A 17,158-nucleotide genomic window follows, 5' to 3' on the forward strand; every position below is an offset into this window, starting at 1 on the left:
TTTATTAAAATATATTGAATTTAATTTTAGAATTCTCTTTTACATCTCTCAAGTTCTACTTAAACTCTTCCATGAAGAATAAGCAAGTCCTAAAGTGATTTGTTGAAAAAATGATTACTATTTTAATAGGAAATTTCCTATTCTTCATTTCCTTTGGCTTATGAAATAATTGAAGTGAGGAACTAAATGAAATATTTAAGCAAATGAAGAATATATTTAAAACAAAATTCCTTTTTCTTTGGCTGCACTAATACATGGGGAGTGTAGGTTGACACAAAATAATTGGGTTAGGACATTATCATGTAAGTGAACAGATTTTAATGGTATTGACTAATATGGGAACCTATGAAATAACATGGAGAGGGTAGAGTTACCAATAAATATTTACTTCTTCACAAAGCTGTTCATTATCAATTTTCTCACCAGCAATGTAATAAAATAATAACTCTGTGTCAAAAGGTCAGAGTTCAGTTAATTCAGTTAGTTCTGTTAGTTCAGTTAGTTCAGTTAATATAGGTTCCACAGAAACCAACATTTTGCTTACTGACATTTATTGAAAACAGAACCAATGAGACAATGTGTGCTGTTACATCTGAGAGCTCTCATCTCAGCAGATGATGTTATACCAGTCACTTGGGCCTGTCAAGCCAATAACAAAATGAAGAATTCATATTGGGTTCATTGTCCAGGCTGATCATGACAAAAAGCAAGATTCCATCACAACAATTATAAAAACACAAGGCCTTCCAAACATGGTTTAATCTGTGAAGTATTTGCCTAGCAAATGTAAGTATTTGACTTCAAACATGAGTACAACAATGGAAACACTGAATTTTATATGTAAACACAAGATTTTTTTCATTCACATCTGCAAAAAGAAATGTGCTCAGATGAAAAAGAATGACTGAAACATTATAGCAAATAATGTATTTTGTTTAAGTCCAACAAACTACTTAGAAATGTGAATAATTACTTGTAATTTGGGGAGTGAAATGAAGATCTTTATTCTAAATTTCTTATAAGCAATCAGCCTAAAACAAGAATTTTATTAAACATCTAACATTACAGAAAAATTTTTTCCATATATTTTTATTGTAATTAATAGAAGGGTTACATGATATTTGCCAGATAGATGGTTCATTAATTCCCATACATTGATACCCTTTCACATGTCTTGGTTCCCATTTCCCTCTCCCTCCACCCCTACCCCTCATCTTGTTTTCCCCGTTCCCTATCCAATTTCAGATAACCAAATACAAATATATCCGATATATCAGGTAACAAAGTGATCATTACAGAAAATTTTTAGAGTCAAGTTATTTATTGAAAATGATCAACTGATTATTTTATTGAAATAAATGGAGTGTGACTATACATAAGGAAGTTAGAACATCTTAATATAACTTTGAAGCAATAAAATCCCTTTAAAAGTATCAGACTTGGGGCCGGGTGCATGGCCTAGTGGTAAGTGCTTGCCTAGAATGTGCAAAGACCCAGGTTTGATTCCTTGGAACTACATACACAGAAAAAGCCAGATCTGGTGCTGTGGCTCAAGTGGTAGAGCCCTAGCCTTGAGAAAGCCAAGGGGAGTTTTCAGGACCCGAGTTCAAGCTCCATGACTGGCAAAAAAAAAGAAAAGCATTGGACTTGTAGATGCTAAGTGAGTCAGCCTTCCATTTATTCAGATTACCTCACTAAGTACATTTTACTGAGAGAATTTAAACTTTTTTCATAATATGTTAACAGTTATCATTTAGAAATGAATGAGGAAACTGAGGAATTGAGCCCAAATGCTACTGCTGAATTAAAAAGCACAAAGGATATCTAGAAATGAATTCCAGGATTTTTCTTATTTATTTTTATTTCCCTATGCCACATATAACATGCTTTTAATAAAGGCTTGTTCTAAGTTTTAATGAATGAATAAACTCTGAATGAATACACATACACATATGAAAAATGCATAACTTTGAAATCTGACATAATTAAATATTACGTTAACCTAAAGCAAAGGAGTTCCAAATCTAGAATTCACCCTATAATTAAAATGAGATGTGATATACAAAAGTAGAACAAGAAGTTCTAATTCCATTCTACAAATTTGATTTAATGGCCTTACTTCTTTGAATTATGGCATCATCAGCAGAATAATTTCAGGAGGCCATTTACAGATATTAGAAGTATATAGCATTAAAAAAAAGTGAATCAGGTGTAGCATGAGTAACTCATGCATATAAATCCTACCTATTCAAGAGGTTCAGATCTGAGGATTGTGGTTTGAAGCCAGCCTGGGTAAGAAAGTTTCCAGAGATGTTTATCAGCAATTAACCTCCAGAAAACCAGAATTTACACTGTGACTCAAAGTGATAGACACTAGCTTTGAGCAAAAGAGCTCAGGGACAGAGCCTAGGATCTGAGTTCAAGCCACATGACACATTAAAAGGAAAGGGGGGGGGCGGGAGTTTGGCCTAGTGGTTAAAGTGCTTGCCTAGCATGCATGAAGACCCGGGTTCGATTCCTCGGTACTACATACATAGAAAAAAGCCAGAAGTGGTGCTGAGGCTCAAGTGGTAGAGCTCTAGCCTTGAGAAAGTCCAAGGACAGTGCTCAGGCCCTGAGCTCAAGCCCAGGACTGGCAAAAAAAAAAAGGAAAGGGGGGAGGATATTGGAAAATATAGTAATATTGTTTCCAAAGAAATGATTATCCCATTTGGGCTGGGAATTTGCCCTAGTGGTTCTGTGCTTGCCTAGCATGTACGAAGACCCCCCTGTTTGATTCCTCCGTACCACATAGATAGAAAAAAACTGGAAGTGCTGCTGAGGCTCGAGTGATAGATCTCTAGCCTTGAGAAAGTCCAAGGACAGTGCTCAGGCCCTGAGTTGTAGCCCAGGACTGGCAAAAATATAGATTACCCCCAAATCAAGCATTATAGTTTTGTTATGGCAGAAATCTGTTGCTAGTGATCATAGTATAATGATGTTTTTTGTTGGTTTTTTAGCAAAAGTAACATTTCATAATGAGTTATATTAAGTTATATCCAGCGATATTTCAATATATTTTCCACAATAACATGCCCACTTCAAAACTCAAGTCAGTTTTGATACCATACGAAAAAAAGTCACTATCAGTTTTACACATAAATTCATCCTCACCATTAGGTTAGAAAATAGAATTTGTTTTCCATATTCATTTTGAGCCAAATACTTTTATTATCTGAAAATGTAAATTGGCATGGAGTAGGCGGTGAATCAGCTGAACTGAAGGTTTCATTTCTTTTTAATTTTAGGGGAAAGAAATATGAAAGCTGAAATTGAAATTGCTTCATCAGAATTCACATTTGATTTTCACAGTTTCAACTACTCAGCTGTATCTGTGCTCAACTGACTACACTCCCAGCTGAATTATTCAAGGAAGTAAGGAATATTTGCCATGTGTGTTCTATAGGATGGGGAACTAAAGAAATACACAGCTGGATTTTAAGAAACCTTTGATACTAATTAGAAGGTGCTAAAAATGCTTGGTGCTTGAATTTTGTTCCTTATGAGCTTATATCATTCGGAATCTACAGTCTTCCCTTGGGAAAAAAATAGCAAGAACTCTTCATGATAGAATGTATGAATCATTATCCCTTTGCTTTCTTCATTTGCTGAGAATTGAAGGGACAACATAGTGTACATAATTTATTGCATTTGATGTAAGTCTTCCTAAAATTAACAGTAAGTATAATGTTCTATAGCCTCTAGTATGGTTTTATAAGTAATTCACAAAATGTTTACATTAAACACACACATGTACACACACACACACACACACACACACACATACACACACAAAGGTGTATCCTCCTCACTGAAGAATTATAAAATGTTTGTAGTATTTTACTTTGGGCTTGCTTTTTCTGTATCAAATTGTAGAATTGTGTTTGTGCTTGAGTACTGTGCTTGAATCAGGCCACGTGATTTGTAGTGGGGAAGAATCAGAGGATCTGATTCTTTCTTCTTAGTGGATAAAATGAGGGCTCATTTCTGGAGTTAAAGGTTACCTTTTCCTATGTCTTATTTTTATAAGCATATATTAGCTGTATAGAGTCAATAAGTAAAATTATTAAACAGTGTGTGGAGTATAGGAAGCTATGGATCTATAAGGAACAATCAGGTAATCAAAAGTGTTTGACAACAATAGAATAAACGAAACCTTGGAGAAGTTTCAAACCCTGGATCATCCTACACAATTTGGCTTTTATATGTGTTTTACCTATTCATATGTTCCAGCCACCAATTAAAAGCTGCACCTGGAAAGGGAAATAGATTTAGGTAAAATGGATCTTGCAATAAACTATAATTCCTGGATTACAAGTGAGTTTAGATATCTAAGCCATCAATACATTGAAATGCTAATGGCATTGAGATTATTATATTCTTAGTCCATTCAAATGTTGATAACATACTGCAAGTTTCTTATAACTATTGCCATACATCATGTTTTAAAACTTTACATAGATATTTATTGTTTGATGCTAAAAATGCTGGGTGCTTAGATTTCCTTTCATGTATGCTTATGCCATTGTCAAATACAATGCTTGGTGCTTAGATTTTCTTTCATGTATGCTTATGCCATTCTCAAATACAGTCTTCCCTTGGGAGAAAATTAGAAAGAGCTCCTCATGGATGAATGCATAAATGATTATTATTTTGCTTTCTTCTTTTGCTGAGAGCTTAGTAGATGACATACTGCACATAATTTCTTGCATTTGAAGTAGGCTCTTCACACTAACATTAATGGTGAGTACGATAAATGACATCCTCTGATAAGTTTCCGTAACTACAGTTACAAAATCCTTGTACAACAAAAGGGTTTCAATTCAGCTTACCAGTCTATGCATAAAATGGGTCTTGATCATGCTCCCATCGTCTCCTCAACATCTGTTCACAACCCTGTCTGTCTCGTCACATTTCCCAGTTTTATTTCACAAATGTACTTTTTATTTTGAATTAAGAATTCTCTACTTGTTTGTTCTGTATTGTTCATTTCTTATTACATAATATTTTTTAAGTCAAGATGAGATCTTTCTGGCTATATAAACATAGTCCCTATTATTCAGGGTTAAAAACACATAGAAAAAAAGTACATAAAATAGCTTACTTTTGATATTATGGCCAATTGAAAGAGAAGAGTAGAAATGAAAGCTACTAGTGTCTAACAGATCAGGATTCAAGAATTTTATTGGAACATAGAAGTTATACATTATTATGAGCATTACCGCAAATCTGTGCAAGAATCACAAAGGGTAAAGATAAGCATTTACCTTAAATTGTAGGACTTCCTCATAAGAAATAGATGAACATAATTTCAAAAACAGAGAAAAGAGTACTTCTGCTCAGTTGAATAATTACCTTCAAATGGCCAGAATTTTCAAACATAATCTGCTTTAGAATTTTATAAAATTAACTCTTTTCTTATGCTAATTCCTAGCCCATTTTATTTTATGTTACTTTCCTATTACTGATTTTTCCAATTGCTGCTGTACAAAATTGCCACAAACCTTTCTGGAGTCAGAAATCTCAAGGGAGCTAACATCAAAGTGTTCAGAGGGAGGCATTCCTTTTGAAAGCTCTAGAACAGAAAGATATGACCTTGCTTTGTGAACTACCTCCCCTCTTAGACCATGCTTCCTTATTTCCTCTCTAAGCAAGCAGGTTAGCTTTAATATCAAAAAAGAAAAAAAGAAAAATAAAGAAAAAAGACAAAATAAAAAAATAAACATAAAAAGAAACTGAATTAACTTAACCAGAGATATGAAGGACTGTATAATGAAGACTTTAAAAACCTGAAGAGGTAATTAAAGCAGATTTAAGGAGTGGTAGGACTAACACTGTGAAAATGGCAATAGTGCCCAATGATATCTACAAATTCAATTCAATAATCATCAAAATCCATGACACTCTTAACTCTAACCATCAAAAAGTCAGAGCTATGGCTCAAGTGTTGAAGTGCTAGCTCTGAGCAAAATGTTTAAGGACTGCACATTCAGTCCCCAAGATAAGCACACACACACACACACACACACACACACACACACACACACACACACACACTGAACAATAAAAAAATGTGCTTTTAGAAAAAGAATAGAAACTGAGAATCTTTTCTAAGCCACATTTCCCAGCTATGAAAGTAAGTTTTGTGGTTTCTACCAAGAAGTTAAGAAGTCTTGAGTCTGATATTCTATTCTGAATCACCACAAGTTACATATTGGACCTTTGTTCAAAAGATAAGAAGGGGGCTGGGAGTTTGGCCTAGTGGTTAAAATGCTTGCCTAGCATGCATGAAGACCCGGGTTCGATTCCTCGGTACCACATACATAGAAAAAAGCTGGAAGTGGTGCTGTGGCTCAAGTGGTAGAGTGCTAGCCTTGAGAAAGTCCAAAGACAGTGCTCAGGCCCTGAGCCCAAGCCCAGGACTGGCAAAAAAAAAAAAAAAGATAAGAAGGAAATGCCTGTATTGAAATGCTCATACATGAAACCACCAAGAAAACTTTTCTCAACTTCTAGCCATCAAATGTGTTTATATCACAAGAGAATTATGAGCATGCATATAAATCATCTAATCAAATATTGACAAAAATGACAGTTTCATTCACAAATCAAATCCAAACATATTGACAAAAAATTTCCAATAACTACCTACATTCAATGCATTGGAGTTATAATATAGGAAGCCCACATATAATAATTACATGGGAAGTACATTTAAGTTGAAAATTGTCTGCTTCATTTAGCCACTTACTAATTGAACTGTTGATTTCTTGGGAGTTCTAATTTCTTGAGTTCCTTCTATATCCTGGTTATTAATCTCCTCTCAAATATATAGCTGGCAAAGATTTTTCTCCAATACTAGGCTTGCTTCATTCTGGAGACTGTCTCTTTTGCTGTGCTACACAATCCCACATGTCAGTACAAGCTGAGAAAGAGATTCTGAATCATATTCCACTGACGTTATGACTGAAAAGTGACTTGTGATTACTGGCCTCAACTATGGAATTCAAAGGTTCCAGAGTGTACTACAGCACATAAATGTTGACTTACGCTGTTAATCTTTTCCATTCAATTTTAAGAGGTCTTTGTTTGACCTCTTAAATTGTCAATGGAATATTTTTAAGAGAAATAAGTAAGAAATTTTTCATGAAAATAATCCCAAGCAGTACATTTTTTAATCAAGAAGATTTTTCTTGTAGAACACATACATCAAATTTATTACAATTATTACCATTCTTTCTATGAAAAAATTCTCATTACTACTGTGGTTCTCCTAATGTGAGCTCTGTGATTAATGACAAAATCAAATTTATAAATTTTCAGGAAATAGGAGTTTATTCTAGACTAGTGCTAGCTCAGGAAAATTCTGCTTTATTTGGTGGCATGTATATTATAAAATTCATGTGAAACCAATGTTGTTTATGAAAATGACTAATGATCCTTCATTTCCTATACAACCTGTACTTGTGAACAGAAATTACTTTAACTCAATTTTTCCCTTTTCCCTTCAGATCCTAACTATGCAAGAATAATTAATAAAAATATAGCATTATTAAATTGAAGTAAAATATAAAAGCAATTTCAAAGTGGCATATATGAATAGAATAAAAAACTAAACTTTAACTGGTTTTTTCATGACAAAAAGAAAGTTTCTACAACTTTAAAATGACTCCAGAAATGATTTTTTTTTTGCCAGTCCTGGGCTTTAGCTCAGGGCCTGAACACTGTCCTTGGACTTTCTCAAGGTTAGAGCTCTACCATTTGAGCCTCAGTACCACTTCCAGCTTTTTTTTATGCAGTGGTACCAAGGAATCGAACCTGGGTCTTCGTGAATGCTAGGCAAGCACTCTACCACTAGGCCAAACTCCCGGCCCCCAGAAATGATTTTTTAAGCAATTAGGATTCTAAGATAAAATATTTAATACTGGAGTTTTACCAATATTACAGATTTCCAAAGCACCATTAAATGGAAAACATAATCTCTATATTAATAAATTGAATGTTTTTATGAAGACTCATCTAATGGCAGGCCTGTGGATATGTGCCTTTGTGGTATGTTATGTTCCAAGGATCCTAAGGAACACTGAGATGAAGGATTTTCAGATACAATTGAATATTCAGATACAGTGTTCTGAACCAAGCTCAGAAATAGAAACAGGGATTTGAAAGTCCTATATAAAGTCACAGTGGTGTCCAATTGTGTCTGAAACTCATTTGAAAGATTCCATGACAAAACCCCATTTTTTTAAATGCTATTTATAAGGAACAGAGGATTCATTGTTTTGGGAAGCACAATTACAATCCATCTGCCTTACAAATAACATCAAAACAGCAAAAGAAACCCTCAGATATTGCTTGTTCCAAATGGGAAAAAAAGGAAAATACAGGATATATTGTTACAATTAGAAGTTTTCATATGTATTGGATTTGAAGCCATTTAACCTTAAATATAAATAATGTGATGATGACATTTGATAGCTTACTAATAATTTTATACCACAAAAATATGCAATTCCTTAGAAAAACTAAAAACTAACTCATTGGCCAACAAAATAAATAGCAGGGAACAGATACATGAAAGGAACAGAGGGAGAGGCAAGTAAAGGAAGGAAAAGGAGATAAATAAAGAGAAGAAAATGGGAGAAGTTCAATGTATTTCCTATGAAATTAGAAAAATTAACAGAAGGGATTAGATTAGGCAGTTGGAAAAGAGTAAAAAGGTGATATATATCAATGTGCCTTGTATTTACAAACTGATTTATTGAATGGAACTAAAGAAAATAAAAATGTAAATTTGGAAATACATCAATAACATAGAAAACTGCCATCATCAGTCATATACCAGTGTGGCTTGAACCTATAATACTTGCTCCTCAGGAGCTGAGATCTAAGAGCCATAACTTGAGATCAGGTTCCCCTCCTCCCCCTGCTACACACACACCAAGAGACTGAAAGACTACTTCTCAAAATGACCAGCAAAGTGCCATTCTGGAGTTGTGACTCAAGAAGTGGAGAATTAATTGTGAGCAAGCAAGCCACCTAATCATAAGGTCTTGAATTCAAGCCCTAATGTAAGAATGTTTTCCAAGAGTCAAATAAATAAATGATAACTTGTGTCTACTAAAATTCTCCTTTGAAATTTGAGTTCTTCATGTGAAATCTTCATTCCCTTCTCTTTTACAGTGACACAATGTATTCTAAACTACTTGACTTCTACCAGTTCAGCCTTGCATCATCCTGTATGTCCTGAAAAGCATCACTGACTCATAGCAACAATGCTAGTTTCCAGTTTCAGGAAAAAAATGGAATGAATAATTCTGATGTTTCCCTTATTTGGAAATATTTTTTGGATCACTGAATATAAAACAAAATTATTAAATATAAACAAATATTGGTTATTTAGACACAATCACAGCAAATGTATTCCTAATACATATTTTTAATAAGCATAGTTAGATTTCACCTGTATAATTATGTATCTTTACTCCTACATAAATTGCACACACATAATATTCATATATGTATATATATATGTATGACTATGAAGAATGAATTTGTATCAATATCATGAAAAAGTGATAAACTTAAGCTTGACACACAATTCACCTGCAAGAAGATCGAGACTTGTATTCTCTTATATGCAAAATAAATCTTGAAAACCTGGAATGTAAATTGCAATCCTCAAACTTACTGAGCCATTCTAAATAGAGCCAGATTGTTACCTTGCCATTTTCTCTGTAGAAACTTGTACTTTTAAAAATCATGGTAGTGTGGGGCCAGGAATTTGGCCTAGTGGTTAAAGTACTTGCCTAGCATGCACGAAAACCCGGGTTCAATTCCTTGGTACCACATATATAGAAAAAGCTGGAAGTGGTGCTGAGGCTCAAGTGGTAGAGCTCTAGCCTTGAGAAAGTCCAAGGACAGTGCTCAGCCCCTGAGCTCAAGCCCAGACTGGCAAAAAAAAAAATCATGGTAGTGTTTAGAACAGTTCACTCAAGATTGCCTCCTCACTAATATTTCAAAGTTCTTATTCAAAGCAGAAAAGGTTTTTTTCCTAGTTTTGTTTTTGCCGGGGCCAACCGGCAGCAAACCAGGGTTCGCAGATTGGGGTTCCTGAAATAGGGGACAAGGACTAGGAAGAAAAAGAAGAGAGACAGACACACCGGGTCCGGGATGTCCGCAGTCCCGGCAAAGACTGCCGAGACTGCCGCGTTTATTTTCCACTCCCCCTTCTTCCCTCCTCCTCTCCCAGGGAACCTCCAGGTGTTACATTCATATGGTAATTCTCAGGTCATTTACATAGAATAGGGCCAGAAAGCAATAAGACAATATAGCCATCATCTGATGCAAGTCAAGGTACACTTTGATTCCACTCTGGCTCCCAACATGTCCCCCGTTTTTTATTTTAAAAGAAACACAAGTGCAATTTTTACTCTTTTCTATACCCCTAATTTATCCTGTCACATTTTCCAAAAATGACTTTGGTCCCTTGGTCCAATGGGGATTTGATGGGCGGAGATTCAACTTCCGTGACTTCTTCAAGCTGACTCAGGGGCGCCGTCTCCACGCTTGACCAGGGACCTTAAGAAGCCCAGCCTGTTTTATCAAGGGGTTGCAAGGATTAGACACCAGGAACAACAATCTACTCCAAACTAGAAATCATACTTGACATTCAACAACTGCACAAACCATCCTTGGCCACAACAGCGCAGCCTACCTAGCACCCATTTGCAAAGGCTTTTTCTTGATTGTCTGGGGAACTAAATTTCTGCAACCTTAACAATGCTTCAGTTGTCAGATCTAAACAGATTAATAGAGACACAAGCCTCAGATCCACAAACTTTTCCTGAATTTGTGGCTGGTGTCAAAAATAAAAAATAAAAATTTTACTCAATTAGGACTTTAAACTACCCGCTATCACAGAAGATTGACAAGTTCCTGCCCAGTTATGAAAGGCACGGGCATTAGTAAGGCATGCTTACAAACTATTCTATGACCTCCCGGCTCTGATTAATTTGAATGGCCAAGCACAAGTGACTCTAAGATCTGACACCATCTCTGCCATCCAAGCAGAGGCTTTCCTGTCCCAGTAGTGTCTCTCCACACAGGGATAAACATCCCATTGGCATTTCACTTTGTTGATTGCTGGATTTGAACTCAGGGTCTGTGCGCTGTCTCTCAGCTCTCCAGCTCAAGGCTAGCACCCTGCCACTGTGAGTCCCGAGCTTGGTGCTTGAGTGCTTCCCCCCAGCTTTTCAGCTCAGAGCTAGCACTCTGCCACTTCGAGCTCCAAAGCAACTCTGTCCCAGCATCCTGCTGGCAGATTAGACACCACAGTCTCACAGGGACTTTGCTTTGCCCGGGCAGGCTCAAAACTGTGGCTTTCAGATCAATGAGTCCTACAAAAGGCCACTTTACTCCAATTAGAAGCAACAAGGTGGTCAAGACAGAAATAGTCTCTAAGCATGATCTTACCTGGAACTTGGTGAGGGCCAAACTTACATCTGACTGAGGATCTGCTGTCCTTCTCCATGGGCCTTCTGGAGATTGCTATAAAGTAACTTACAAGAGTAAGCTGAAATAGCAATTAAGCAACCATTTTGATAGTCCTAATTTTCCTTGTTTCTTTTTTTTGAAACAAAGCTTTAGGACAACTTTACTTTTAAATTTTGTTCAGAAATCATTTCTAATTTTCTTTAAAACTTTTATACTTTTTAACTTAAACTATTAACACTTTGGTCTTTATTTGCATTTGAAAAACCTTTAAGGCTAAAGGAATTCCCTGTGCCTCCAGGCCCTCTAAGGCTCAAGGCACTCCTCTTGCCTTTTAGAAAAAAGGGCTCTTTTGCAGTTTAGATTACTGTCTAGAACTCCAACAACAGTTTAAACTCAAATAACAGTTTTTCCCTAATTCAAGAACTATAGACATCAGTGCACCAAAAGTCTAAGTCTGGACTTAGTTTCCTCTCCTTTTTTAAAATACACCCAATAGCATGGAGATAAACCTTTAAACATTCCTTTAAAATACTAATCACATTATCCACATTTTACCATCAGATTTCTAGTGTCAGTTTGCAAAAAAGGACAGGCAAAATTTCTGACGTTAATGAACAATTTTACATTTAAATTTCTAATACATGTTTCCAAACTTTAACTTAAAGTAATAAATCCCAAATTCCCTAACACCTCTGTGCTGAACAGGATACAATGTTTACAATGTAAACAGCTGTATGTATTGCAATACCAGATTTTTTAAAATGCAGATTTCAGGATCTTTAGAAAAATACTTTTTACCAGTTTTTCTTTAAAACAATGCAATAATACTTTTAAGACATAGGAAACATTCAAGCATAATAATTTTCTTGAAGTTTAGACTTAGATTTACCCAATTGCCTTTGTTTCAAATGAGTTCAACCATTGTTTTATACAGCATGCTGACAATTTAACCTTGAACATGTTCACTCACTCATTCACACACATTCATACTCAAAGATCATAAAGTGCGCAGAATTAATATTGGCCGTTCGTTTTCCGGAAGTTTGTGTCAAGAGGGTTTTGCCAATTTTACTCTTATAGATGAGAACCAGGTTCAAAACAAAACTTTTTGCAAGGCAACTTAGCTGGAATTTATTTTTCCAGGGCTTGTCACAACTGCAGACATGGGGGAGCGGCCATGCTAGGCCCAGAAATGTTCAAATAAATAACAAGGATGTGTGCTTGAGTATGCACAAAAAAACCATAAGGATCCATACTTAGAAATGGTACCAATTTTTAAAGACAAAACTGGACAAGGAAAAATATGTAACATGAACAAGACAGAGAAACGGAGACTTTTAAATAATCAGACATTGACATATAACAAGAAAATTGGACTCAATCAGATACACTTAACACAAAAAACATGAGCTCAAATGAATGTTTTCACCAAACAGTTATTTTTAGATTTAGACATGTCTTGCTGGTGGGACTCTCAGGTATGCCTTGTTATCGACAAGAAACTCAGAAGGGGAGGGGGGGTCAAGGCGTCCCTTGACCACCCAGGCCTCTGTTTTAGGCCCACAGTGCACCTTTTCAAACAAACAAACAAAAATAAAATAAAATAAAATAAAATAAAATAAAATAAAACGCAGACATACAAGGGGGTCGGCCGACTTCTGCTTACCTCTGGAGGCCTTTGCTTTTCACCTGGGCATCTTTTACAAAAAAGGTTATTAAGAAGAGGGCTGGTAAAGACAAAATAATGTCACATATTAAATTGTGTAGAGTCAATAAATATGTTAAAAGGTCCCTACATAATAGTAAAAGGAGGAGAAACACAGCTCATATGAATGTGTGGAACAAGTGGATCAGTAGCAGTCCTGATTGACATGCACAAATAACTCAGGTCCTTCCCACGTCGCAGGATGCACCACTGGAGGGTTGGGGGTGTAGGCCCAGTGAGTCGCTGCTTGGATGGCCACTGTCACTCTCCACAATCCGAACGCAGCGTTCAGGCAGCCAGCGGGCGTCATTTTCTCCTTGTGAAAAAACACATACATGCCCTCGACCCCAGGTTAGAACAGGATCGGGTCCATGCCAAGCACCAGTTAGGGGATCCTTCCATTTTACTAAGGCAAAAGGACGCTGCGCTCTTTTTTCCCAGAATCGCTGAGCAGCAGATAAATTATTTGAATCCAAATTCAAAAAATTTAAAACAAATAAAGCCTGATTGAGTATATTCACAGGGGTAGCGGGATATGACTCTCCTTTCTGTATTTTAGCAATTTGATGTTTTAATAATCCATTAGCTCTCTCCACAATGCCTTGACCTTGAGGATTGTAAGGAATGCCTGTAATATGAGTGATATTATAGGAATGGCAGAAGGATTGAAATGCTTGGCTTCCATAGCCAGGGCCATTTTCTGTTTTTATTTGCGAGGGAATCCCCATCTCAGCAAAGCATCGAATGCAGTGAGAGATACAATGTTTAGTGGCTTCCCCAGCAAGGGGGGTGGCCAAGATAAAATTAGAATAAGTATCTACAGTAACATGAACATATTTTAATCGGCCAAATGATGGAACATGTGTGACATCCATCTGCCAAATGTGATTAGAAAGCAGTCCTCGTGGATTTATGCCTAAATGGGGGGCTGGTGAAAAAGGGACACAGTTGGAGCAAGTCTTAACTATTTGACGTGCCGCTTCTCTAGATAATTTGAACTGTTCGCGCAAGGCTCGACTGTTTTGATGATGGATGGCATGTGACTGCTTAGCAAGTTCAACCTGAGTTAAGTAAACTCTGGTGGCGGAGTCAGTAACTGCATTGCCCTCACTTAAAGGGCCAGGAAGATTAGTGTGAGCTCGAACAAAGCCAAAAAAACAGGGGTGGTTGTGAGAACAAAGCAAAGTTTGTACTTGGCGAAATTGGGTCTGAATATTGGAGTTAGTAGTTCCAATAAAGGGAACAGTCTCTATGACTTGAAGAGCACGAATTACATATTGACTGTCTGAGTATAAGTTAAAGGGCTCGTCTTGTAACAGGACGAGTGCTTGTAAAACAGCCTCTAATTCCACCTCTTGGGCGGAGCAAAAACCCGTAACCCAAGATTGAGTTTTCCCATTAATGGTCAAAGCAGCCTTTCCATTAGAGGATCCATCTGTAAATACCAAAGCAGCAGAAGATAAAGGCGAGGCCTGTACTATGGAAGGAAATAGAAACGTATGACATGCAGCAAATTGGAGAAGTTTGTTAGACGGGTAGTGATGCAAAATTTTCCCCGTATAATTGGCCCAAGCAATGGCCCAAGAATCGCAATGGGCGAATAGCCAATCTTGTTGTTGTAGATTATATGGGACACAGATAAAATGAGGTTCCTGACCTAAATATTTACGGGAATCCACTCGGCACATATGTATCAGATTAGCTACCAATTCGTAGTAGGGGGTCAGCACTTTGCCGGGTGTTGATGGTAGATAAAGCCATAAAAGTGGGCCATCCTGCCACAATACAGCAGTTGGGGAGTGAGAAGTAGCTAAAATATAAACTCCCCATGGTTTAGAATAGTCACAATAGGTCACTTGTTGCTGGGAAATTGCCTTTTCTACAATTTGGATGGCCCTCCTGGCGTCAGGATTTAATTCACGCAAGGATGTAGGGTTGGTATCTCCTTTTAAGAGATCAAAAAGGGGTTTTAACTCTCCTGTGGAGAGCTTTAGATAAGGCCGAAGCCAATTTATATCTCCTAAGAATTGCTGAAAATCATGAAGAGTTCTTAAGTGGGAAGTTTTTAATTGTATTTTTTGGCTTTTAAAATAGTGTGGGCCTAATATATGGCCTAGATATGTAAAAGGGGGGTGTTCCTGAACCTTTTCAGCTGCTATTATAAGGCCAAAGAGGCTCAGATCTTGCTTTAGTTGTCCAAAGGCTTGTCGTACGACGATAGGGTCAGAACAAGCCAACAAGATGTCATCCATATAATGAACAATATAAACAGAAGAAAATTTTTCACGAGTGGAAGAAATGGCTCTAGCTACAAAACTTTGACATAAAGTTGGGCTATTTGCCATGCCCTGTGGGAGCACAAGCCAGTGATATCGCTTCATGGGTTCTTTAAAATTAACAGAGGGGACGCTGAAGGCAAAGCGCTTACAGTCTTGAGGCGCCAGGGGTATAGTATAGAAACAATCCTTCAAATCTATAATAATCTTATAAGTATCCTTTGGGATTGCCATGGGTGAAGGCAAGCCAGGCTGTAGGGCCCCCATCAGTTCCATTGTCGCGTTAACCTTTCTCAAATCCTGTAACAGCCTCCATTTACATGACTTTTTCTTTATAACAAAAATTGGAGAATTCCATGGAGAGTTAGAAGGGGCCACATGCCCCAAGTCCAGCTGTTCCTGTACCAGCTGCTGAGCTGCAATGATCTTTTCTAGAGAAAGAGGCCACTGTTCAACCCATACCGGTTGTTCAGAGAGCCAATTTATGGGATCAGCATGAGGGGGAGGGCAAACGACAGCTCCCGTCAAGGGATACCCCAATCCTTGTCTCGTAGGGTGAGACTGGAGTTGGAGTGGCTCTAGCTCCCCCTGTGCTGCTCGGCCTAGTCCCCTAAAGGGGAGGAGGCCTTGATCAAGTAACTGCTTAGTGACCGCAGCACTAGGACTAAACATATACACTCCCATTTTTTCCATGATATCACGACCCCATAAATTAATTGGCAGATGATCCAAGACAAATGGCTGAAAATGACCAGAGTGCCCTTCCTCATCTCTCCAAACAAGGATTGCACTGCTCTGCTGTGGGTCAGTTGCTTGCCCAACCCCCTGTAGGGAAGTCATAGAGGTTGTCAGGGGCCATTGGGCTGGCCAATGTTTTTTAGATATCACAGACACATCTGCTCCAGTGTCTAATATTCCTTTAAAGGGCTTTTCTTGTATAAATATAGTCATCTCAGGCCTCTCTTGTTTTATGCTTTGTACCCAATAGATATCAGAAGATCTAAATCCTCTCTGTCCACATGGGGAATTAGCAGTCTCCCTGAGAGGTAAAGGCACAAGTATTAATTGTGCTAATTTTTGACCGGCTGGGATCGATACCACGTGTTTCGGGGCAGAGGCCATAACTTTGATTTCTCCAGTAAAATCCTGGTCAATTTTGCCAGGTGTAATCTGTATCCCTTTAAGGGCTGAGCTACTTCGCCCTAACAGCAATCCAGCCACTCCCGGGGGAAGGGGGCCGAAGACCCCCGTGGGGAGAGCTTGTGTCCCCATCTCTGGGGTCAATACTGAGCAGGTGGAGGAACAGAGGTCCAATCCTGCACTTCCTGGGGTGGCACGGAGGAGGCCGGAGACTGATCTTGGGGGGTTGTTAGAAGATGCACTTGTGGCCGAGAAGAGGGAGGGACTGCCCCATGGTTTTGCGGGGCCAGGGGCTGGCCCCTTCTCCAGTTTCCCAAATACGGGTGGCCATTGCGATTTGTTGCTGACTTGCAATCTTTAGCCCAGTGCTTCCCTTTACCACAGCGTGGACATGTGCCAGGTGATTTTTCTCTCTTTTGCCTGGCCTGGCGTGGGCATTGCGTCATCCAATGTCCTATTTGTCCACAAGAAAAGCAACGCCCTGGGGGTCTAGCATCCCGAGAAT

General features: G+C 37.8%; 1 long non-coding RNA gene across 1 annotated transcript; it reads left to right on the plus strand.

The window, feature by feature from the left end:
• Positions 1–573: 573 nt before the first annotated feature.
• Positions 574–9,283, plus strand: LOC150068480 (uncharacterized). Its single transcript, XR_016535924.1, has 3 exons — positions 574–786; positions 3,288–3,414; positions 9,220–9,283. It is a non-coding gene; the product is annotated as an uncharacterized LOC150068480 (long non-coding RNA).
• Positions 9,284–17,158: the final 7,875 nt, after the last annotated feature.

The sequence above is a fragment of the Megascapheus bottae genome, chromosome 1 (genome assembly GCF_031878675.1).
Source record: "Megascapheus bottae isolate mThoBot1 chromosome 1, mThoBot2.hap1, whole genome shotgun sequence".
Classification (NCBI taxonomy): domain Eukaryota; kingdom Metazoa; phylum Chordata; class Mammalia; order Rodentia; family Geomyidae; genus Megascapheus; species Megascapheus bottae.